Here is a 24,181-nt window from a genome sequence, read left to right as displayed (position 1 = left end):
GCGCTGACACCTGAACCTACACTGACGTTCCCACACCTGCATCTATACATACACATTCTGACACCTGGACATACACAGACGTACCCACACCTGCATCTATACATACACGCGTTGACACCTGGACGTACACTGACGTACACACACCTACATCTATATATGCATGGATGCAAATGTGGGTACGTCTGTATACGTCCAGTTGTTAGCATGTGTATGTATAGATGTTAGGTGTGGGTACATCAGTGTATGTCCAGGTGTCAGCACATGTATGTATAGATTCACATGTGGGTACGTTGGTGTACGTTTAGGGGTCAGCGTGTTTATGTATAGATGTTGGTGTGTGTATGTCAGTGTACGTACAGATATAGGTGTGTGTATGTATGTATGTATGTATGTATGTATATGTATAGAGGAAGGTGTGATACATACATATAACACATACATGATAGATACATACATATATCACACACACGATAGATAGATAGATAGATAGATAGATAGATAGAACACATACATACAAGATAGATACATACATACATACATGATAGATACATATATACACACACATACGATAGATAGATAGATAGATATATATCACAAACATATATGATTGATACATATATCACACTCACATACATGATACATACATGAGAAAGACCTGGGAAGGTGATGAGGCCCGGGCCCCCTGCTGATGTTGCGTTGAGGAAGGCAGTGTTCCAGGGCGGATGCCAGTCGGGGAGAGCGCCGCGCAGCCCGGGAAAAATACTGCTGAGGAGCTACATCTGGAAGAGCCCCAGGGAGGGAGAGTGTCACATGCCCCATCCTGCGCGGCACACTCTGCAGGCCTGCACATGGGAAGGGAGGTCTCTGGCCACACATACTCACCCTGCTGCTGAAGCCCCGTTGCTGTCCCCATCAGCGCTCTCCAGCGGGGAGCGGGGCCAGGATGAACCTCAACCTGTGAGAACTATCTTCATGATCAAGAGATCTCATATGCAAGATAAGTATGTGTTGGGAAAGGGCTGGGGAGGGCGGCTGCTCGGGCACACCCTCGTCAAGTTAAGGAGATTTAACTGAGGAAGCACAAGGGAACTCTCGTCTGGGGACAACAACTGCAGGGAGACCACATCTTTTCAGATGAACATGGGAGGGCGGAAGGCTGCCTAATACTGAAGCACCCTCAGACATTAAACCATATGCAACAACTATTGCAAGCATTCCTGGGGGAAGGTCTGCAGCAGACGGATTTGCATTCAGTGATGTCATCCAAGCAGTGGGCCAAAGTTGGCTGGAACCCTCATCTGTATATGAAAAGAGAAAAGGGGCATGCGGGGCATGGCGGTCTTTTGCGGCGCTTGGATAACCCCAAGTTTGCATTAAACACCCCCACCCTCCTTCGGTGTGGGGCTCATGTTGGCCATGCCCAAGCCCCTGAAGCATTCAAGCTGATTTCTTGCAGCAGCTGGGCTCTACAAGACAAGTAAAAGGGTGTGGGCCCTGCAGCACCACCGGTAGTTTGCATACACACATATATAGGACAGCATCTCTTATATGCCCCAGGGTCAATAAAATAGTATCCTTGTCTAGGCTATCCATCCCCTCAGATAAGGCATTTGTCCATGCCGCTACAGCACTACACACCCAGGTCGACGCAATTGCCGGTCTGAGTAAGGTACCTGAATGTGTATAAATGGACTTCAGGGTAATCTCCTGTTTGCGGTCAGCACACTCTTTGAGGGTAGCCGTATCCTGGGACGGGAGGGCTACCTTCTTGGATAAGCGTGTTAATGCTTTGTCCACCCTAGGGGAGGATTCCCATCGTAACCTATCCGTTGATTGGAAAGGATACGCCATAAGATTCCTTTTGGAAATCTGCAGTCTTTTATCTGGAGATTTCCAAGCTTTTTTACATAACTCGTTTAGCTCGTGTGAGGGGGGAAAGGTTACCTCAGGCTTCTTTCCCTTGTACATATGTACCCTCTTGTCAGCGACAGGGGGTTACTCTGTGATGTGCAAAACATCTTTTATTGCCATAATCATAAATCGAATGGATTTTGCCAATGTTGGCTGTAACTTTGCATCATCGTAATCGACACTGGAGTCAGAATCCGTGTCGGTATCTGTGTCAACAAACTGGGATAGTGGGCGCTTATGAGACCCTGACAGTCCCTGCAACATAGGATCAGGCATGGGTTGAGACCCTGACTGTCCCAAAGCTTCTGCCTTGTCTAATCTTTTGTGCAATGAGTTTACACTAGCATTTAAAACATTCCACATATCCATCCAATCAGCTGTCGGCAGAGAAACCACATTCATTTGCTCCCGCTCCTCTCTAATATAGCCTTCTTCCTCAGACATGTCGACACACGTGTACCGACACACCACACACACAGGGAATGCTTTTTCTGAAGACAGTTTCCCCACAAGGCCCTTTGGAGAGACAGAGAGGGAGTATGCCAGCACACACCCCAGCGCTATATAACCCAGGAATAAAACAGCAACTTAATGTTTGCCCAGTAGTGCTGCTGTATGTAATTTGCGAATTATGTGCCCCCCCCCCCCTCTTTTCAACCCTCTTGTCTAACGTGGTATAAGCAGGGTAGAGTCCGGGGAGCTTCCTCTCAGCGGTGCTGTGGAGAAAAAATGGCGCTGGTGAGTGCTGAGGGAGAAGCCCCGCCCCCTCGGAGGCGGGCTTCTGTCCCGCTTAAACTGTAAAATTGGTGGGGGCTCATACATTTATACAGTGCCCAGCTGTATATATGTTATATTTTTGCGAAAGAGGTTTATATTGCTGCCCGGGGCGCCCCCCCTGCGCCCTGCACCCTTACAGTGACCGGAGTATGTGAGGTGTATGGGAGCAAAGGCACACAGCTGCAGTGCTGTGCGTTACCTCAGTGAAGATCATGAAGTCTTCTGCCGCCTCTGAAGTCTTCTTTTCTTCTCATACTCACCCGGCTTCTATCTTCCGGCTCTGCGAGGGGGACGGCGGCGTGGCTCTGGGACGGACGGCGAGGGTGAGATCCTGCGTACCAATCCCTCTGGAGCTAATGATGTCCAGTAGCCTAAGAAGCAGGACCTTGCAACTCAGAGAGTAGGGCTGCTTCTCTCCCCTCAGTCCCTCGATGAGGGAGTCTGTTGCCAGCAGTGCTCCCTGAAAATTAAAAACCTAACAAAATACTTTCTGTCAGAAAGCTCAGGAGAGCTCCTGAAAAGCACCCAGTCTCCACTGGGCACAGTATCAAACTGAGGTCTGGAGGAGGGGCATAGAGGGAGGAGCCAGTGCACACCCAGAACTAAAGTCTTTCTTAAAGTGCCCATGTCTCCTGCGGAGCCCGTCTATCCCCATGGTCCTTACGGAGTCCCCAGCATCCTCTAGGACGTTAGAGAAAATAGGATTTTAATACCTACTGGTAAATCCTTTTCTCTTATTCCGTAGAGGATGCTGGGCACCCGTCCCAGTGCGTACTGTGTCTGCAGTTATTAAATGGCCCTTAACTCCAGAACATTTATGTGGAGACAACTTTCCTGACTTGACCATCTTCCTTGGATGTTTTCCCCCTGTGTGACTGCTCCCCAGCCTCGGAGGGTTGCATCCGTGGTCCCTAGGATCCCGTCCTGGATCCCAAACCATCGCCCCTCTAGGTGGTGAGAACTGTGCAGCCACCAATGGAGTGAGATTCTGGTCTTGGAAGACAGGATTATCCTCCGGTGCATGTGTAGGTGGGATCCGGACCACTTGTCCAACAGGTCCCACTGGAACACTCTGGCATGGAGCCTGCCAAACTGAATGGCATCGTAGGCCGCAACCATCTTCCCCAGCAACAGAATGCATTGATGGATTAACACTCTTGCTGGTTTCAGAATTTGTTTGACCAGACTCTGGATCTCCAGAGCCATTCCACTAGAAGAAAACCTCTTCTGTGTCCAGTATCACTCCCAAAAACAACAACCGCGTCATTAGGACCAACTGCGATTTTGGCAAGTTTAGGAGCCAACCATGTTGTTAAAGAACTGTCAGGGAGAGTAGATGTTTTGCACCAACTGGTACCGGGATCGCGTCCTTTATCAGGAGATCATCCAAGTACGGGATAATTGTGACTCCTTGCTTGCGAAGGAGAACCATCATTTCCGCCATCACCCTGGTGAAAATCCTCGGAGCCGTGGACAGACCAAACGGCAACGTCTGAAATTGGTAATGACAATCCTGAATTGCAAACCTCAGGTAGCTTGATGCAGTGGCTAAATGGGAACATGTAAGTAGGCATCCTTTATGTCTACCAAAACCATGAAATCTCCTTTATCCCCCGGACTGGAGATCACTACCCTGAGAGATTCCATCTTGAAATTGAATTTCTTTAGGTAGAAATTAAGGGATTTCAGATTTAAGATTGGTCTGACTGAGCCGTCCGGCTTCGGGACCACGAAGAGGCTTGAATAAAAACCTTCTCCCTGCTGACTAAGGCTGATTTGAACAATTGGTGAGGGGGAACTTCTTGAAACCCCAGTTTGTACCCTTGGGACACTATTTGTAAAACCCACGAGTCCAGGTCCGAATGAATCCAGAACTGACTGAAGAGTTTTAGACGTGCCCCCCAGTGGCGGAACTAGCGAGCAGTGGGCCCATGTGCGACAAAATGGCTTGGGCCCCCCCCCCCCATCCCATCCCATCCAAGTCCACCCCCTCACCCCTGGAGAGGATCTGGTGAGGGGGGCCTGCTCAGGGAAGTGGATACCTAGCAACAGTGCCGTAACTAGACATTTTAGCAGTGTGTGCAAGAAACGGCATTGGAGCCCCACCCCTGCATGCAAAACAGGGGCAGTGCGCGCCGTAGGCGCGCGAAAAAAAACATAGTGGCGTGGCTTCGTGGTTAAGGGGTGTGGCCACAAAATAATACCAATTCATAAAACGGTGCACAGTAGTCTCCATTATTCAAATTACGCTGCACTGTAGCACCACTACACCAGGTAGAGACCCTTTTACACCTTACGGCGGACAGATTCCTCTTTTTACACATTACAGCAGACAGCGTCCTCTTTTTACACATTACAGCAGACAGCGTCCCCTTTTTACACATTACGGCAGACAGCATCCCCCTTTTTTACACAACGGCAGACAGCGTGCCCTTGTTACACTTAGCGGCAGACAGCGTACAATTTTTTTCACATAACGGCAGACAGCCTGCCCTTGTTAAACATAGCGGCAGACAGCGTACACTTTTTTCACATAACAGCAGTCAGCCTGCCCTTGTTACACATAATGGCAGACATCGTACACTTTTTACACATTACAGCAGACAGCTTGCCCTTGTTACACATTACAGCAGACAGCTTGCCCTTGTTACACATTATGGCAGACAGCGTGCCCTTGTTACACATTAAGGCAGACAGCATCTCCCTTGTTACACATTACAGCAGGCAGATTCCCCCTTGTTACACATTGCGGCAAGCAGATTCCCCCTTTTTACACATTGCGGCAAGCAGCTTCCCCCTTTTTACACATTGCGGCAGGCAGATTCCCCATTTTTACACATTGCGGCAGGCAGTCCCCCTTTTTACACATAGCTGCAGGCAGATTCCCCCTTTTTACACATAGCGGCAGGCAGATTCCCCCTTTTTACACATTGCGGCAGGCAGTCCCCCTTTTTACACATAACTGCAGGCAGATTCCCCCTTTTAACACATAGCTGCAGGCAGATGCCCCCCTTTTACACATAGCTGCAGGCAGATTCCCCCTTTTTACACAAAAAGCGGCAGGCAGATTCCCCCTTTTTACACATAGCGGCAGGCAGATTCCCCCTTTTTACACATAGCGGCAGGCAGATTCCCCCTTTTTACACATAGCGGCAGGCAGTCCCAACAAAGAAAGAAAGAGAAGAAAGAAAGAAAGAAAGAAAGAAAGAAAGAAAGAAAGAAAGAAAGAAAGAAAGAAAGAAGAATTATACTTACCCTCTCCGCTGGCTCAGGCTCCTCGTGCAGCTTGACGATTCCCGGGCAGTAGAGAAGGAGGAGAAGGGAGGTGGAGGAGGGAGCCGCAGCAGCGCTGTGTTAATGGTGGAGGCGCTGCTGCTGCTGCCCCTCTGCTTCACTATAGGCTGTTCTCGGAAGACAGCCTATAGTGAAGCAGAGGGGCAGCAGCAGCAGCGCCTCCACCAGTAACAAAGCGCTGCTGCGGCTCCTTCCTTCACCTCCCTCCTCCTCCTCCTCCCCCCCCGTGCCGCTGCTCCTCTCATCTCCAAGCGACCCTCCTCCCTCTTCGTGTGTTACAGAGGCGGCAGCGTGTCTGGTGCTGCGGCTGCTGCCCGTAGTGCCCTGGCCTGATCTGTTCGTTACGACGGGCGGGCGGCGGGAGTCGCAGGACGCAGACCCGACGGGAGCGCTGGTGTGCGGCTGCGGCATGATACAATGAGTCATTGTGACTCATTGTAATGCCGGCGGCTGTGGGCCCTTGAGTGCGGCGGGGCCCCAGTGCAATGCACTGCCTGCCCTGCCAGTAGTTCCGCCCCTGGTGCCCCCCACTGGTGTGGGCTCCTGCAAGAGAGCCCCAGCGTCATGCAGTGGATTTGGCAGAAGCAGAGGACTCTGCTCCTGCGATCTTAAAGAGGCTTCTTGGAGTCAGCATCAGCATTCCCTTGGTGAATCCACAATGCCCTCCTATCCGAGACTGCCATGAAATTGGCCCGTGAGCACTTGTGCCCGGTGTAGGATTTTTAAATATGTGTAGTTTACTGTATGCAAGGGTTTAAAACCTTTTAGGAACTGAGATCTAAGGTGTATTACATGTAGTTTAAAAAAAACAAAAAAGGTTTATTTTATGGCAGTAGTTTCCAAACTGGGGTTCTTGCACTGGTAGCATAGTTTGGTGGTCCAGGACCAATTAAAATTATTTATACTTTATTAAATTGGCAAAACCATTCCCTCACAACATAACTGAACCTGAGGATGACATGCTATAAACACAATTTACTTAATTTTATATTTTTTTCTGAATTTCTCAATAAAGAAAACTTTGGCCTAGGGGTGCCGTGAAACAAATTTTGATACTATTTATTTATATAGTGCTCTTTCTCCAACAGGACTCAAGGCGCTTGAGATATGGCTTCTGGAACTGAACACAGGATTCTAAATGTGGCTGTACCAAGGACCTATACAGTGGCATTACAGGTTGAGTATCCCTTATCCAAAATGCTTGGGACCAGAGGAATTTTGAATATCGGATTTTTCTGTATTTTGGAATAATTGCATATCATAACGAGATATTATGGTGATGGGACCTAAATCTAAGCACAGAATGCATTTATGTTTCATATATACCATATACACACAGCCTGAAGGTCATTTTAGCCAATATTTTTTATAACTTTGTGCATTAAACAAAGTGTGTGTACATTCACAGAATTCATTTATGTGTCATATACACCTTATACACACAGTCTGAAGTTCATTTAATACAATATTTTTAATAACTTTGAGTATTAAACAAAGTTTGTGTACACTGAGCCATCAAAAAACAAAGGTTTCACTATCTCAGTCTCACTCAAAAAAGTCCGTATTTCGGAATATTCCGTATTTCGGAATATTTGGATATGGGATACTCAACCTGTATTACTTTTTTCTGCTACTGGTTCTTTACCTATGCAAACAAGCATCTGACTTGCCTTTCCTATTGCTTTGTTACATTGCTCACCTGAAATAGTAATACTTAGATAGCTTTCCTCTTGCCATTATAATGCCCTTAATATTATAGTTAGCCTTTGTATTTTTGAGACGTGTATGATTTTGCATTTTTTGGCATTAAATGTTGCCATGTTCTTGACCATTCCTCTAGTGCAGGGGCGGAACTGCCAGAGACAACGGAGTCAGTTGCCGCCGGGCTCCAGCCCTAAAGGGGCTTCCTCCATTGCCCTCCGGCTGTTACGTGCCCTTCCTACTAAATAGACAAAGGCGCTACCAGCAGGGTCTCGCAGTTTGTACATTCCATGCCGTAACACCCTTCTTTCCACCTTTTTAAAGACCCAGCCCAGCAGCCTCGCCGCTGCCACCACCGCTAGCTGCAGCACTGCCAGCGGTGGGGTGCCCCTGCTTCTTCTCACACCACAGATAGCTGGGCAGCACTGCAACTGCCTGCCTGATTGCTCCGCCCCCTTCCGGCTCCCAAGCACCTCTGCTGCCCAGTGATCCAGGAGCCTGCTGCTAGGAAGAAGTGGCCGAGCTTCAGCAAGCGAGTCTGGACACTGGCGGAGGAAGCCATGATAACCAGATAATGGGGAGTGGAGAGCCAGTTCCAAGGTAATACTTTATACAGCTGGTTGAGATCCTGGTCGGTGGATATGGATTCCAAGAAAACCCTGGAGGTGCTTCCTTTCAAGGGAGACACTCTCTTTGGAGAAGACCTCAATAAGATTGTAGCTGATCTGGCTACTGCTAAAACAGCTTGCCTACCTAGTATGACTCCTACCACGCAGAAGGCTAAAAGTACTTTCCCTTGGCCCTTTCATCCTCAAGGTAAAGCGTACCCAAGGTCAGGCATACCCAAAGCAAGCTCATGCTTCCAGACCTGCCAAGCCCAGACTGAAGCAAGCCTGGGCTGCCCATCAGCCTGCTTCCAAAACGGACAAGCCTGCCGCATGACGGTGCAGGCCTCCCTCTGGGGGATCCCAGGGTGGGGGGCCCGACTTCTAGGTTTGGCATAATTCTAAGCTAGAGAATTCTGTTTGGAGCTCACCTTGTACTTTGTGAAGAAATAATCAGCATTGTGGCTGAGCAGATACATGTAGTGTGTGGCTGCAAACTGCATGGATCTGCTGCGTTGTAATGCTGATACTTTTTTTTTCAAAGTACCAATAGCTTCATATAATGTTCACAATTTTTATGCAGGATCAAATAGCTCAATAGGTAGGGTGTTTGATTAGAATTCAACAGGTTATAGGTTTGAATCCTGGGTATGGTAGTTTGAGATGTGTTATTTAATAAAGTATGTTGTTCTGACTGCCGGCATCCTATCACCTGGGATATCATACTAAATAAATGGAGTTGATCAATTTTTTTTAATTTTTTTTTAAACTAGGGACAATTTCCAGATACTTTTCTTTATAACTGAGATTGCCCCCTGGAACTTCACATCAGTTGACAACTATGCATGAGTGGGCAGTGCTTGCTCTGGATCTGCCCACCCATTTATGTGCCGTCATAAAAGAAAGCACAACTGACAGTTATCCTGGGCGTACACTACACAATTATCTGTCAGGCTATCTATCCAGTCTGGATGGATGGAATGAAAATCTGGTAATGTATAGGAGCAAATGTCAATTAACCATTTGCTCCCAAACACTAGAAAAGTGGTCAAAAATGGTCATTACACAAATTGGTTAAACCCAAAATTTAACCAATTTGTTTAGGGGACCATTTTTGTCCATTTTCTAGTGTTTGAGAGTAAATCGTTGATGGTCATTTGCTCACATAGATAACCGGATTTCTATTCCAACCAGCCAGTGTTGGAGATATGGTCTGCCAGATTACATAATGCATACCAGAGCCATAACTAGACTTTTTGGTGCCCTGTGACAGATAATTATATGCGCCCCCCCCCCCTCCCCATTTTTGCAATATGGACAAAAGGCGCATGCCTTGTGGGGAAGGGGCATAACAAGATTGGTCTCAGAGAAAGCACATGAGATATGAAGATATATCTAGTATACTTGACACTCAATGGTTTGTGGTATTGCCGGGGTGCCCTCCTTAAATGCATATACAGTCACACATGGCGTGTTTGTGCAAATGGCATATCAGCAGTCAGCACTAACTGGTGACATGCCATTTGTACAAGTAAGCCATGTGTGACTAATATATAAACATACTTTATTAAATAACACCTCAAACTATCATACCCAGGATTCAAACCTATAACCTGTTGAATTCTAATCAAATACCCTACCCATTGAGCTACTTGATCCTGCATCTATTCTAACCTCCAAAAACAGATTCAGTTGCATTTTCCAGCGTGTTTTGTTTGCGCCTTTGCAAATGTCTTACATCGACAAACTTATTTAGTACTATTTTGCAAATAGGGTTACATTGTCGCAACATTGTGTTCCCTAATTGCTTGATATTTTTAAATGCAACAATTGATAAAGACACCTGATAATTGCTCTGTGGAGTCTTATTTTGTGTCTACTTCTTATCTACATTTAATTCCCTACCTCTAATCAAGGCATTTTTAAATGCTGGGGGCTGCCAGGACGTGAGGCCTACCTAGACTTTAGATCTGAATTTGAAAGTACTTGTGAACTAACTTAATTTCCTACTTCTAAATTCATTCCTAAATTCACTACTTACATGAATCCTGTAGTTGGGCATTTTGAGCCTTCAATTGTGGGCATTGTTTTGTGTCCAGACCAGCAGCTGGTGGTGTGCATTTGCTGGAAAGGCATCGAAGACCTCCGATATGCTGCATCTCCTGATGTGTGTCTCCCTCAAGTGGCTGTCAGCAAATGCATGCTAGACACCCCATTCCAAGCTGATTGTGACATCACGGAACATGCATCATAGAACAGGCATGCTAGAATATGGGTCTTCAACCTGCGACCCTCCAGCTGCTGTGGAACTACATATACCAGCATGCCCTGCCTCAGTTTTAGCATACCTTAATAGCAAAACTGTGGCAGGGCATGCTGGGATGTGTAGTTTCACAGCAGCTGGAGGGCCACAGGATGAAGACCCATGTGCTAGAGCCAAGCCGCAGGTACATTGAAAGCTAGCAAGCTGAATGTTTAAATCCTTTTTGTTCCGCAGCATTCCAATGCGGAAGATTCCATGGAACCAGAGATTATTCCATTGAGAAGGACATGCTGCCTGGATGACTGCACTGTGCAAATTAAATCACGGAGCCAGTTGGCTTGTGGGTGGCTCTGGTGACTGGGTGGTTGGGTGGGCGGTGTGTCGGAGGTGGAGCACATGCAAATGAATGTGTATCATCCAGCTAGTGAGAGTGAAAACTCATGCAGGAGTGTGCCTGCTTGTCAGTGGGTTATGCACCTTGCCAGGCGTCAAATCTACATGGAGCAGCTGGAGGGGACAAGAGCAGGTTTGCAAAATATAGATAGAAGAGCATATATGCTGGCGCATTCTCCATGATTGTGTCAGCTTATGTTTTGGTGCACTGCACTTTCCTTCACTAAGTTTTAGCCATTTTGGTTAAACGCAAGTGTAGTTGCTTCTTGCACTTTTGGCTGTGATCTTGTATCGTGGTTGAAGAGTCTGCTGGAGGGATTGTTTTCTTCATTGGCGAGAGACTGAAGATATTCCAGGATGGAAGGCTTGGGAACACTATCCGTTTTTCAGTTGTGGAAGAGTTGAAAGACCGGATTGGACTACATTCTATAGTAAAGGATATCTTTGTATTTATTAATCCTCCCTTTATATGTGTCTGTCTTTCAATAAAGCTTCGGGCTTGTGATTCCCTCACCCTCTTACACTCCACACACATAGCCTTATTAACTGTTGTATTATTGTATAGTTTAAATGTATAGTGCAGTTCATGATTTATAGTGTAGGCTGGCCTGTGCTGTAGTTCTTGAACTGTACTATACCGACAGCATTTGTATTGTGTTTTATCTGTGCTGCAACACAGTACTTATGTGTGTAATGTTTATGTATGTTTTTTTGCTTCTTTATGTCAATAAAGACTGCTTTTTCAATCCAATATCTGAAAACAATCAATGTTTATCTTTGATGGCAATAGAAGTGGTATGATATTTGCTGCTTTTGAAAGGCAATATCTGATATGTCCCCTATCTGGGAACCATATATTAAATGGCTTTTCAGAAAAGGAAGATGGTAGAAGAGCTTTCAGTTCTTGTTGGACCGATGCACATTTCCTATTCTAGCCTCCAAAAACAGATTCAGTTGCATTTTCCAGCGTGTTTTAAATGCGCCTTTGCAAATGTCTTACATCGACAAACTTATTTAGTACTATTTTGCAAATAGGGTTACATTGTTGCAACATTGTGTTCCCTAATTGCTTGATTTTTTAAATGCAACAATTGATAAAGACACCTGATAACTGCTCTGTGGAGTCTTATTTTGCGTCTACTTCTTATCTCCATTTAATTCCCTACCTCTAATCAAGGCATTTTTAAGTGCTGGGGGCTGCCAGGACGTGAGGCCTACCTAGACTTTAGATCTGAATTTGAATGTATTTGTGAACTAACTTAATTTCCTACTTCTAAATTCATTCCTAAATTCACTACTTACATGAATCCTGTAGTTGGGCATTTTGGGACTTCGATTGTGGGCATTGTTTTGTGTCCAGACCAGCAGCAGGTGGTGTGCATTTGCTGGAAAGGCATCGAAGACCTCCGATATGCTGCATCTCCTGATGTGTGTCTCCCTCAAGTGGCTGTCAGCAAATGCCTGCTAGACACCCCATTCCAAGCTGATTGTGACATCACGGTACATGCATCATAGAACAGGCATGCTAGAACATGGGTCTTCAACCTGCGACCCTCCAGCTGCTGTGGAACTACACATCCCAGCATGCCCTGCCTCAGTTTTAGCATACCTTAATAGCAAAACTGTGGCAGGGCATGCTGGGATGTGTAGTTTCACAGCAGCTGGAGGGCCACAGGATGAAGACCCATGTGCTAGAGCCAAGCCGCAGGTACATTGAATGCTAGCAAGCTGAATATTTAAATCATTTTTGTTCCGCAGCATTCCAATGTGGAAGATTCCATGGAACCAGAGATCCTTCCATTGAGAAGGACATGCTGCCTGGATGACTACACTGTGCAAATTAAATCACGGAGCCAGTTGGCTTGTGGGTGGCTCTGGTCACTGGGTGGTTGGGTGGGTGGTGTGTCGGAGGTGGAGCACATGCAAATGATTGTGTATCATCCAGCTAGTGAGAGAGAAAACTCATGCAGGAGTGTGCCTGCTTGTCAGTGGGTTATGCACCTTTCCAGACGTCAAATCTACATGGAGCAGCTGGAGAGGACAAGAGCAGGTTTGCAAAATATAGACAGAAGAGCTCTCCAGCCTAGTTTGCTGTCTGTTTCCACTTTTCTTTTCTTGAGCCGCTCCCTTCTATGCCCTTGCGCACTATCCTGACTTCTCCCGTCTGCTTACTTTGTGCCTTCCAATGCACAATGCAAACTACAGGTAGTGCTGCAGGGCCCACACCCTTTTACTTGCCTTACAGAGCAGCTCTGGAGCTGTTACAGTGCCCAGCTGCTGCAAGAAATCAGCTTGAATGCTTCAGGGGCTGGGGCATAGCCAACATGAGCCCCACACCGAAGGAGGGTGGAGGTGTTTAATGCGAACTAGAGGTCATCCAAGCGCCGCAAAAGGCCGCCATGCCCTGCACGCCCCTTTTCTCTTTTCATATGCAGACGAGGGTTAAAGCCAACTTTGACCCACTGCTTGGATGGCATTACCATATGCAAATCAATCTGCTGCAGGCCTTCCCCCAGGAATGCTTGCACTAGTTGTTGCATTTGGTTTGTTGTTTGGGGGTGCTTCAGTATTAGGCAGCCTTCTGCCCTCCCATGTTCATCTGAAAATATGTGTTCTCCCTGCAGTTGTTGTCCCCAGATGAGAGTTCCCTTGTGCTGCCTCAGTTGAATCTCCATTACTTGACAGAGATGTGCCTGAGCAGCGGCCCTCTCCAGCCCTATCCCAAATCATACTTATCTTGCATAGGAGATACCATGGTCATGAAGATTGTTTTCCCAGGGTGAGGTTCATTCATTGCATTCTGGGTATGCTGACCCCTGTGATTTCCCCAAATGTGGGAAACTTGACTGCATTATTTGTAGTAGTGGGGGACTGTGTTTGTGCTTTCCTCTGGTCAGCTCTGGTAAAAGTCAGATTTCTTTGTCTCATTTCTTCCTCTAGCCTTGTTCTTCTTTCGAGAGTTCCCTTGTGCTGCCTCAGTTGGATCTCCTTCACTTGACAGGGGGGTGCCCGAGCAGCGACCCTCCCCAGCTCTAGCCCAACTCCTACTTACCTGCCAGGTGAGATACTATGATCATGTAGGTGCTTCTCCCAGGGCAAGGCTCACCCATTGCACTCTGGGTGTGCTGCTCCTGCGATTTCCCCAAATGTGGGACACTTGACTGCATAATTTGTGTTTCCCCTGGTCGGCTCTCGTATAATTCAGATCTCTTTGTCTCAGGTCTCTCTCCAGCCTAGTTTGCTGTCTGTTTCCACTTCTCTTTTCTTGAGCCGCTCCCTTCTATGCCCTTGCGCACTATTCTGACCTCTCCTGTCTGCTTACTTTGTGCCTTCCAACGCACAATGCAAACTACAGGTAGTGCTGCAGGGCCCACACCCTTTTACTTGCCTTACAGAGCAGCTCTGGAGCTGTTACAGTGCCCAGCTGCTGCAAGAAATCAGCTTGAATGCTTCAGGGGCTGGGGCATAGCCAACATGAGCCCCACACCGAAGGAGGGTGGAGATGTTTAATGCGAATTAGGGGTCATCCAAGCGCCGCAAAAGGCCGCCATGCCCTGCACATCCCTTTTTTCTTTTCATATGCAGACGAGGGTTGAAGCCAACTTTGACCCACTGCTTGGATGACATCACCATATGCAAATCCATCTGCTGCAGGCCTTCCCCAGGAATGCTTGCACTAGTTGTTGCATTTGGTTTGTTGTTTGGGGGTGCTTCAGTATTAGGCAGCCTTCTGCCCTCCCATGTTCATCTGAAAATATGTGTTCTCCCTGCAGTTGTTGTCCCCAGATGAGAGTTCCCTTGTGCTGCCTCAGTTGAATCGCCTTTACTTGACAGAGATGTGCCTGAGCAGCGGCCCTCCCCAGCCCTATCCCAAATCACTTATTTTGCATAGGAGATACCATGGTCATGAAGATTGTTCTCCCAGGGTGAGGTTCATTCATTGCATTCTGGGTATGCTGACCCCTGTGATTTCCCCAAATGTGGGAAACTTGACTGCATTATTTGTGGTAGTGGGGGACTGTGTTTGTGCTTTCCTCTGGTCAGCTCTGGTAAAAGTCAGATTTCTTTGTCTCAGATCTTCCTCTAGCCTTGTTCTTCTTTCGAGAGTTCCCTTGTGCTGCCTCAGTTGGATCTCCTTCACTTGACAGGGGGGTGCCCGAGCAGCGACCCTCCCCAGCTCTAGCCCAACTCCTACTTACCTGCCAGGTGAGATACTATGATCATGTAGGTGCTTCTCCCAGGGCAAGGCTCACCCATTGCACTCTGGGTGTGCTGCCCCTGTGATTTCCCCAAATGTGGGAAACTTGACTGCATAATTTGTGTTTCCCCTGGTCGGCTCTCGTATAATTCAGATCTCTTTGTCTCAGGTCTCTTTCCAGCCTAGTTTGCTGTCTGTTTCCACTTCTCTTTTCTTGAGCCGCTCCCTTCTATGCCCTTGCGCACTATTCTGACCTCTCCTGTCTGCTTACTTTGTGCCTTCCAACGCACAATGCAAACTACAGGTAGTGCTGCAGGGCCCACACCCTTTTACATGCTTTACAGAGCAGCTCTGGAGCTGTTACAGTGCCCAGCTGCTGCAAGAAATCAGCTTGAATGCTTCAGGGGCTGGGGCATAGCCAACATGAGCCCCACACCGAAGGAGGGTGGAGATGTTTAATGCGAATTAGGGGTCATCCAAGCGCCGCAAAAGGCCGCCATGCCCTGCACATCCCTTTTTTCTTTTCATATGCAGACGAGGGTTGAAGCCAACTTTGACCCACTGCTTGGATGAGATCACCATATGCAAATCCATCTGCTGCAGGCCTTCCCCAGGAATGCTTGCACTAGTTGTTGCATTTGGTTTGTTGTTTGGGGGTGCTTCAGTATTAGGCAGCCTTCTGCCCTCCCATGTTCATCTGAAAATATGTGTTCTCCCTGCAGTTGTTGTCCCCAGATGAGAGTTCCCTTGTGCTGCCTCAGTTGAATCGCCTTTACTTGACAGAGATGTGCCTGAGCAGCGGCCCTCACCCAGCCCTATCCCAAATCATACTTATTTTGCATAGGAGATACCATGGTCATGAAGATTGTTCTCCCAGGGTGAGGTTCATTCATTGCATTCTGGGTATGCTGACCCCTGTGATATCCCCAAATGTTGGAAACTCGACTGCATTATTTGTGGTAGTGGGGGACTGTGTTTGTGCTTTCCTCTGGTCAGCTCTGGTAAAAGACAGATTTCTTTGTCTCAGATCTTCCTCTAGCCTTGTTCTTCTTTCGAGAGTTCCCTTGTGCTGCCTCAGTTGGATCTCCTTCACTTGACAGGGGGGTGCCCGAGCAGCGACCCTCCCCAGCTCTAGCCCAACTCCTACTTACCTGCCAGGTGAGATACTATGATCATGTAGGTGCTTCTCCTAGGGCAAGGCTCACCCATCGCACTCTGGGTGTGCTGCCCCTGTGATTTCCCCAAATGCGGGAAACTTGACTGCATAATTTGTGTTTCCCCTGGTCGGCTCTCGTATAATTCAGATGTCTTTGTCTCAGGTCTCTCTCCAGCCTAGTTTGCTGTCTGTTTCCACTTCTCTTTTCTTGAGCCGCTCCCTTCTATACCCTTGCGCACTATCCTGACTTCTCCCGTCTGCTTACTTTTTGCCTTCCAACGCACAATGCGAACTACAGGTAGTGCTGCAGGGCCCACACCCTTTTACTTGCCTTACAGAGCAGCTCTGGAGCTGTTACAGTGCCCAGCTGCTGCAAGAAATCAGCTTGAATGCTTCAGGGGCTGGGGCATAGCCAACATGAGCCCCACACCGAAGGAGGGTGGAGGTGTTTAATGCGAACTAGGGGTCATCCAAGCGCCGCAAAAGGCCGCCATGCCCTGCACGCCCCTCTTCTCTATTCATATGCAGATGAGGGTTGAAGCCAACTTTGACCCACTGCTTGGATGACATCACCATATGCAAATCCATCTGCTGCAGGCCTTCCCCCAGGAATGCTTGCACTAGTTGTTGCATTTGGTTTGTTGTTTGGGGGTGCTTCAGTATTAGGCAGCCTTCTGCCCTCCTATGTTCATCTGAAAATATGTGTTCTCCCTGCAGTTGTTGTCCCCAGATGAGAGTTCGCTTGTGCTGCCTCAGTTGAATCTCCTTTACTTGACAGAGATGTGCCTGAGCAGCGGCCCTCCCCAGCTCTATCCCAAATCATACTTATTTTGCATAGGAGATACCATGGTCATGAAGATTGTTTTCCCAGGGTGAGGTTCATTCATTGCATTCTGGGTATGCTGACCCCTGTGATTTCCCCAAATGTGGGAAACTGGACTGCATTATTTGTGGTAGTGAGGGACTGTGTTTGTGCTTTCCTCTGGTCAGCTCTGGTAAAAGTCAGATTTCTTTGTCTCAGATCTTCCTCTAGCCTTGTTCTTCTTTCGAGAGTTCCCTTGTGCTGCCTCAGTTGGATCTCCTTCACTTGACAGGGGGGTGCCCGAGCAGCGACCCTCCCCAGCTCTAGCCCAGCTCCTACTTACCTGCCAGGTGAGATACTATGATCATGAAGGTGCTTCTCCCAGGGCAAGGCTCACCCATTGCACTCTGGGTGTGCAACTCCTGCGGTTTCCCCAAATGTTGGACACTTGACTGCATAATTTGTGTTTCACCTGGTCGGCTCTCGTATAATTAATAATAATAATAATAATAATTTTATTTATATAGCGCTCTTTCTCCAATAGGACTCAAGGCGCTTAACAGATACACAGCATAATATAGTACAGAAAAATAATGAAGTACATTTTTCATAAAATACAGAAGCATGAAGATACTAAAAGAGACACTATGGAAATGCTTGAGTAAACAGGAAAGTCTTGAGTCTACTTTTGAAGGATTCTATAGTTGGGGCCTCTCGCACTGTGCTGGGAAGTGAGTTCCATAGAGTCGGAGCCGCATGACTAAAAGCTCGACCCCCAGATGAATTACGGTAGATTCTAGGTACTGCTAAAATTCAGATCTCTTTGTCTCAGGTCTCTCTCCAGCCTAATTTGCAGTCTGTTTCCACTTCTCTTTTCTTGAGTTGCTCCCTTCTATGCCCTTGCGCACTATCCTGACTTCTCCCGTCTGCTTACTTTGTGCCTTCCAACGCACAATGCAAACTACAGGTAGTGCTGCAGGGCCCACACCCTTTTACTTGCCTTACAGAGCAGCTCTGGAGCTGTTACAGTGCCCAGCTGCTGCAAGAAATCAGCTTGAATGCTTCAGGGGCTGGGGCATAGCCATCATGAGCCCCACACCGAAGGAGGGTGGAGGTGTTTAATGCGAACTAGGGGTCATCCAAGCACCGCAAAAGGCCGCCATGCCCTGCATGCCAATTTTCTCTTTTCATATGCAGACGAGGGTTGAAGCCAACTTTGACCCACTGCTTGGATGACATCACCATATGCAAATCCATCTGCTGCAGGCCTTCCCCCAGGAATGCTTGCACTAGTTGTTGCATTTGGTTTGTTGTTTGGGGGTGCTTCAGTATTAGGCAGCCGTCTGCCCTCCCATGTTCATCTGAAAATATGTGTACCTCCTGCCGTTGTTGTCCCCAGATGAGAGTTCCCTTGTGCTGCCTCAGTTGAATCTCCTTTACTTGACAGAGATGTGCCTGAGCAGCGGCCCTCCCCAGCCCTATCCCAAATCATACTTATTTTGCATAGGAGATACCATGGTCATGAAGATTGTTCTCCCAGGGTGAGGTTCATTCATTGCATTCTGGGTATGCTGACCCCTGTTATTTCCCCAAATGTGGTAAACTTGACAGCATTATTTGTGGTAGTGGGGGACTGTGTTTGTGCTTTCCTCTGGTCAGCTCTGGTAAAAGTCAGATTTCTTTGTCTCAGATCTTCCTCTAGCCTTGTTCTTCTTTCGAGAGTTCCCTTGTGCTGCCTCAGTTGGATCTCCTTCACTTGACAGGGGGGTGCCTGAGCAGCGACCCTCCCCAGCTCTAGCCCAACTCCTTCTTACCTGCTAGGTAAGATACTATGATCATGAAGGTGCTTCTCCCAGGGCAAGGCTCACCAATTGCACTCTGGGTGTGCTGCTCCTGCGATTTCCCCAAATGTGGGAAACTTGACTGCATAATTTGTGTTTCCCCTGGTCGGCTCTCGTATAATTCAGATCTCTTTGTCTCATGTCTCTCTCCAGCTTAGTTTGCTGTCTGTTTACACTTCTCTTTTCTTGAGCCACTCCCTTCTATGCCTTGCGCACTATCTTGACTTCTCCCGTCTGCTTACTTTGTGCCTTCCAACGCACAATGCGAACTACAGGTAGTGCTGCAGGGCCCACACCCTTTTAGTTGCCTTACAGAGCAGCTCTGGAGCTATTACAGTGCCCAGCTGCTGCAAGTAATCAGCTTGATTGCTTCAGGGGCTGGGGCATAGCCAACATGAGCCCCACACCGAAGTAGGGTGGAGGTGTTTAATGCGAACTAGGGGTCATCCAAGCGCCGCAAAAGGCCGCCATGCCCTGCACGCCCCTTTTCTCTTTTCATATGCAGACGAGGGTTGAAGCCAACTTTGACCCACTGCTTGGATGACATCACCATATGCAAATCCATCTGCTGCAGGCCTTCCCCCAGGAATGCTTGTACTAGTTGTTGCATTTGGTTTGTTGTTTGGGGGTGCTTCAGTATTAGGCAGCCTTCTGCCCTCCCATGTTCATCTGAAAATATGTGTTCTCCCTGCAGTTGTTGTCCCCAGATGAGAGTTCCCTTGTGCTGCCTCAGTTGAATCTCCTTTACTTGACAAGGGAGGCATTTTGGATTTTTTCTTTGGGTACCCTTACACCTGATGGTCTGAATGAGAGCATCGAACTGAACAACATTGGCAGTCTCTGAAGATTTTATCTATTGATTTACCTAATATATTATTTATTGAATATCCATTTATTGTATGTTTAATAAATAAACAAAATTATTAGAAGTAGCTATTTTGGAAACAGCTTTCCTCTTAGGATGAAACTGTATAATCCTGTTGTGTGTATTCCTTTAATGTTCCTTAGTAAAATCCACTAGTAATGATGAACATCAGATTTCTTCCTCCATCCTCTTTTTACACTTTCTCTTGGTTCTATATATATATTTTTTTTTTCTATTTTTATTTTTTCCCCCTCCTTCTCCCAAAAGGCCCCCCTCCCTCTCCCCCCCTCCCTGTTTTAAATTTTAAAATCTTTAAATATTTAAATCTTCGAATCCTTAAATTGTCTGTTTAATATTTATTTTTTCTTCAATTCTTTTTGTTGTTTAAACAGCAATGTAATTATTCCAGGGGTTAAAATAATGAAATATAGAAATAATATTAACAAAAATTAAAGGTAAAAATGAATTGATAGAATGATCCCATTAAAAGTAAATAAATAATATGGATGTTAAGCTGAGCAGGTTGGATTCGAACATGGGACTAGCTGCATAGAGTGCAGGTGATGTTTCCCCTGCGCCACAAGAACTGCTTTAGTAGTGGCATGGATTTATGTTACCCTAAAAGGTTTTATATAAGTAAATGGGGATCCTTAGTGCTGAGTCTCTGAATTATGTATATGTGATTATAGATATGAGGTATTGATTGAAAGATTATAGGTTAATCTGTATATAGATTATATATTTTCTGTTATTTTTTAAACCACCTTGTTGCTTATTTTATTATTATTTTTAATCACCATGTTGCTTATTTTTATATTATGAAATGCCTTTATATGTGCAATTGCAATTAGAAAGTTGTTCCATATGTGAGTCATTACATGTATGCATCCAATTAGTACATGTATGTATCCAATCAACTAATTAGTAATACTATTGGTCCGGTGCATTTTAAAAAGAGCCTGCTAGGCTGCTGATGTATCCTCTGACGAAACCGCTCTTGGATAACAGCGGAGAAACGCGTAAGAAGGTGATTACCGGACACTCTGATTGCTGAGATATAAGCCCGTTCATGAACGAGCTACATCACGGCGGACGTCTGATGTAAAGACAGCGGTGAAGGGGAAAAAGCAATTTGAGACCGAGCAAAAGGAGGTCTCTACCCCACGGCAGGGAGAAATATCCCGACCGCGAGTGCCAATAAGATCCAGCCACGGTTAACGGGGGTCGTAGCATACCGCTGTGTTTCACCAACCATCACAGCGCTCTCCCCCTGTTTTCTTTCATTACTCACGTGAGTTACATATGAACTTTAACTGCAGTAAATAAGAGGCGTTGGTTACAACTGTTGCTGTTCATCCACAAGAAGGAATTTAATGTATCAATTACAATTGGAAAGTAACGATTAAATTACAACAGCTGTATCCAGGAGGATTTTTTGGACACTTTAATAAACATTCCGTTGTCATCAAGGGCAATATGAAATAGATCCTGATTACATTTAGATATGGATAGTGGTGCCTATATATGTTGACTCCATTGTATTTTATTGAATGTGGGTTTCTTCTGTCTATATATATTTTTTTAAAAATAAAGAGCTTGTATATTTTATTTTTTGCGCTCCCTTGATAACAAGTGTGATTATCTTTAAAATTTGGTTTATTATTGGTAGAACAGTACTACCTATGGGAGCACCATTTTATAATATATGGTGAAAATTAATAGATGTATAAAGATTAAATAAGCAACAAATTGGTGAAATAGATAAGTTTTGATAGGAGCACTGGGTTCTATATATATTTATTGACATTTGGTTATATATATGTATAGACTTTATAAATTCTTGACAGAGATGTGCCTGAGCCCTCCCCAGCCCTATCCCAAATCATACTTATTTTGCATAGGAGATACCATGGTCATGAAGATTGTTCTCCCAGGGTGAGGTTCATTCATTGCATTCTGGGTATGCTGACCCCTGTGATTTCCCCAAATGTGGGAAACTCAACTGCATTATTTGTGGTAGTGGGGGACTGTGTTTGTGCTTTCCTCTGGTCAGCTCTGGTAAAAGTCAGATTTATTTGTCTCAGATCTTCCTCTAGCCTTGTTCTTCTTTCGAGAGTTTCCATGTGCTGCCTCAGTTGGATCTCCTTCACTTGACAGGGGGGTGCCCGAGCAGCGACCCTCCCCAGCTCTAGCCCAACTCCTACTTACCTGCCAGGTGAGATACTATGATCATGAAGGTGCTTCTCCCAGGGCAAGGCTCACCCATTGCACTCTGGGTGTGCTGCTCCTGCGGTTTCCCCAAATGTTGGACACTTGACTGCATAATTTGTGTTTCCCCTGGTCGGCTCTCGTATAATTCAGATCTCTTTGTCTCAGGTCTCTCTCCAGCCTAGTTTGCTGTCTGTTTCCACTTCTCTTTTCTTGAGTTGCTCCCTTCTATGCCCTTGCTCACTATCCTGACTTCTCCCGTCTGCTTACTTTGTGCCTTCCAACGCACAATGCAAACTACAGGTAGTGCTGCAGGGCCCACACCCTTTTACTTTCCTTACAGAGCAGCTCTGGAGTTGTTACAGTGCCCAGCTGCTGCAAGAAATCAGCTTGAATGCTTCAGGGGCTGGGGCATAGCCCCACACCGAAGGAGGGTGGAGGTGTTTAATGCGAACTAGGGGTCATCCAAGTGCCGCAAAAGGCCGCCATGCCCTGCACGCCCCTTTTCTCTTTTCATATGCAGACGAGGGTTGAAGCCAACTTTGACCCACTGCTTGGATGACATCACCATATGCAAATCCATCTGCTGCAGGCCTTCCCCCAGGAATGCTTGCACTAGTTGTTGCATTTGGTTTGTTGTTTGGGGGTGCTTCAGTATTAGGCAGCCTTCTGCCCTACCATGTTCATCTGAAAATATGTGTTCTCCCTGCAGTTGTTGTCCCCAGATGAGAGTTCCCTTGTGCTGCCTCAGTTGAATCTCCTTTACATGACAGAGATGTGCCTGAGCAGCGGCCCTCCCCAGCCCTATCCCAAGTCATACTTATTTTGCATAGGAGATACCATGGTCATGAAGATTGTTCTCCCAGGGTGAGGTTCATTCATTGCATTCTGGGTATGCTGACCCCTGTGATTTCCACAAATGTGGGAAACTCGACTGCATTATTTGTGGTAGTGGGGGACTGTGTTTGTTCTTTCCTCTGGTCAGCTCTGGTAAAAGTCAGATTTCTTTGTCTCAGATCTTCCTCTAGCCTTGTTCTTCTATCGAGAGTTTCCTTGTGCTGCCTCAGTTGGATCTACTTCACTTGACAGGGGGGTGCCCGAGCAGCGACCCTCCCCAGCTCTAGCCCAACTCCTACTTACCTGCCAGGTGAGATACTATGATCATGAAGTTGCTTCTCCCAGGACAAGGATCACCCATTGCACTCTGGGTGTGCTGCTCCTGCGATTTCCCCAAATGTGGGAAACTTGACTGCATAATTTGTGTTTCCCCTGGTCAGCTCTCATATAATTCAGATCTCTTTGTCTCAGGTCTCTCTCCAGCCTAGTTTGCTGTCTGTTTCCACTTCTTTTTTCTTGAGCCCCTCCCTTCTATACCCTAGTGCACTATCCTGACTTCTCCTCCCGTCTGGAAATACAAACGAAAAAAAGGTTTTTAGGCGCTGAACAGGGTCGTGCAAATATAGCACTGATAATGGCAGCCACTTGGTAAGGAGGTAGCCGGCCTCCTGAAAGTAAAACAACTAAAACAAAATCACCAAGTAGGCGCACAATACCAATGATGTTGATAAAAACACAATTTATTAACATAAAACCAATGACAAACTGATTAAAAAACACAACACTACACAGAGCATATAACTGAGGTATTATACCTTATAATTCACACATAAAGTGTATTATTAAGTGAAAGGGACACTGAAATGCAGGAGAACCCGTCTCTGTAAGATAGGGTTAATCTCTCACATTAATTCCATATCAGACAGTTTAAATGAAAAGGAAGTCCTGTAAACTGATGTAATAAGCGTTTGTGACCATAAAGGTATCCGGATTTAAATAATGTTTCCTTGGAGCAAAATAAACCAACCGATTAATGTTACTCACAGAGACGTAATGATCTCTTGCTGCACGGGATAAATGGTTAAGGAACCGCTTGTTATCACCCTGTGCATGGGTGAGACATCCGTCAGCGGTATATTCAGATGAAAGCCATTTCTTTCTGTGCAGCACCAGTTGCCTGTATCAGACAACCATACAGATCCTCCAGCTTGCTGAGCGACGCCCGGCCGGGCAGGAGGTAACAATGTTCCAAATGCAAGGAGAGTTAGAGTGGAATGATTGAATCACAGGCTGGATCATTCACCGGTGACTTGTAACGGACGGCTGAAAG

The 24,181-nt window shown here is 46.5% G+C and overlaps 12 non-coding genes and 2 pseudogenes across 12 annotated transcripts; all 14 read left to right on the top strand.

The window, feature by feature from the left end:
* The first annotated feature begins 13,672 nt into the window (after positions 1 to 13,672).
* LOC134950774 (U1 spliceosomal RNA) lies at positions 13,673 to 13,836 on the top strand. Its single transcript, XR_010183634.1, has one exon. It is a non-coding gene; the product is annotated as a U1 spliceosomal RNA (small nuclear RNA).
* A 152-nt stretch (positions 13,837 to 13,988) lies between these two features.
* On the top strand, positions 13,989 to 14,151 carry LOC134952579 (U1 spliceosomal RNA). Its single transcript, XR_010185073.1, has one exon. It is a non-coding gene; the product is annotated as a U1 spliceosomal RNA (small nuclear RNA).
* A 668-nt stretch (positions 14,152 to 14,819) lies between these two features.
* LOC134950971 (U1 spliceosomal RNA) lies at positions 14,820 to 14,983 on the top strand. The gene has a single exon (XR_010183795.1). It is a non-coding gene; the product is annotated as a U1 spliceosomal RNA (small nuclear RNA).
* A 152-nt stretch (positions 14,984 to 15,135) lies between these two features.
* On the top strand, positions 15,136 to 15,298 carry LOC134952509 (U1 spliceosomal RNA). The gene has a single exon (XR_010185016.1). It is a non-coding gene; the product is annotated as a U1 spliceosomal RNA (small nuclear RNA).
* Positions 15,299 to 15,969: 671 nt separating this feature from the next.
* LOC134951043 (U1 spliceosomal RNA) lies at positions 15,970 to 16,133 on the top strand. The gene has a single exon (XR_010183854.1). It is a non-coding gene; the product is annotated as a U1 spliceosomal RNA (small nuclear RNA).
* A 152-nt stretch (positions 16,134 to 16,285) lies between these two features.
* Positions 16,286 to 16,448, top strand: LOC134953094 (U1 spliceosomal RNA). The gene has a single exon (XR_010185425.1). It is a non-coding gene; the product is annotated as a U1 spliceosomal RNA (small nuclear RNA).
* A 671-nt stretch (positions 16,449 to 17,119) lies between these two features.
* Positions 17,120 to 17,283, top strand: LOC134951460 (U1 spliceosomal RNA). Its single transcript, XR_010184196.1, has one exon. It is a non-coding gene; the product is annotated as a U1 spliceosomal RNA (small nuclear RNA).
* A 152-nt stretch (positions 17,284 to 17,435) lies between these two features.
* LOC134953386 (U1 spliceosomal RNA) lies at positions 17,436 to 17,570 on the top strand (annotated as a pseudogene).
* A 1,020-nt stretch (positions 17,571 to 18,590) lies between these two features.
* LOC134951222 (U1 spliceosomal RNA) lies at positions 18,591 to 18,754 on the top strand. The gene has a single exon (XR_010184002.1). It is a non-coding gene; the product is annotated as a U1 spliceosomal RNA (small nuclear RNA).
* Positions 18,755 to 18,906: 152 nt separating this feature from the next.
* LOC134953564 (U1 spliceosomal RNA) lies at positions 18,907 to 19,069 on the top strand. Its single transcript, XR_010185641.1, has one exon. It is a non-coding gene; the product is annotated as a U1 spliceosomal RNA (small nuclear RNA).
* Positions 19,070 to 21,690: 2,621 nt separating this feature from the next.
* LOC134950276 (U1 spliceosomal RNA) lies at positions 21,691 to 21,854 on the top strand. The gene has a single exon (XR_010183223.1). It is a non-coding gene; the product is annotated as a U1 spliceosomal RNA (small nuclear RNA).
* Positions 21,855 to 22,006: 152 nt separating this feature from the next.
* On the top strand, positions 22,007 to 22,169 carry LOC134952865 (U1 spliceosomal RNA). The gene has a single exon (XR_010185249.1). It is a non-coding gene; the product is annotated as a U1 spliceosomal RNA (small nuclear RNA).
* Positions 22,170 to 22,830: 661 nt separating this feature from the next.
* Positions 22,831 to 22,994, top strand: LOC134950975 (U1 spliceosomal RNA). The gene has a single exon (XR_010183799.1). It is a non-coding gene; the product is annotated as a U1 spliceosomal RNA (small nuclear RNA).
* A 152-nt stretch (positions 22,995 to 23,146) lies between these two features.
* On the top strand, positions 23,147 to 23,288 carry LOC134952795 (U1 spliceosomal RNA; annotated as a pseudogene).
* Positions 23,289 to 24,181: the final 893 nt, after the last annotated feature.

This window comes from Pseudophryne corroboree, chromosome 8 (assembly GCF_028390025.1).
Source record: "Pseudophryne corroboree isolate aPseCor3 chromosome 8, aPseCor3.hap2, whole genome shotgun sequence".
Taxonomy (NCBI): domain Eukaryota; kingdom Metazoa; phylum Chordata; class Amphibia; order Anura; family Myobatrachidae; genus Pseudophryne; species Pseudophryne corroboree.
Note: the sequence above shows the minus strand (reverse complement) of the source record. Positions and strands in the feature narration are given on the sequence as shown.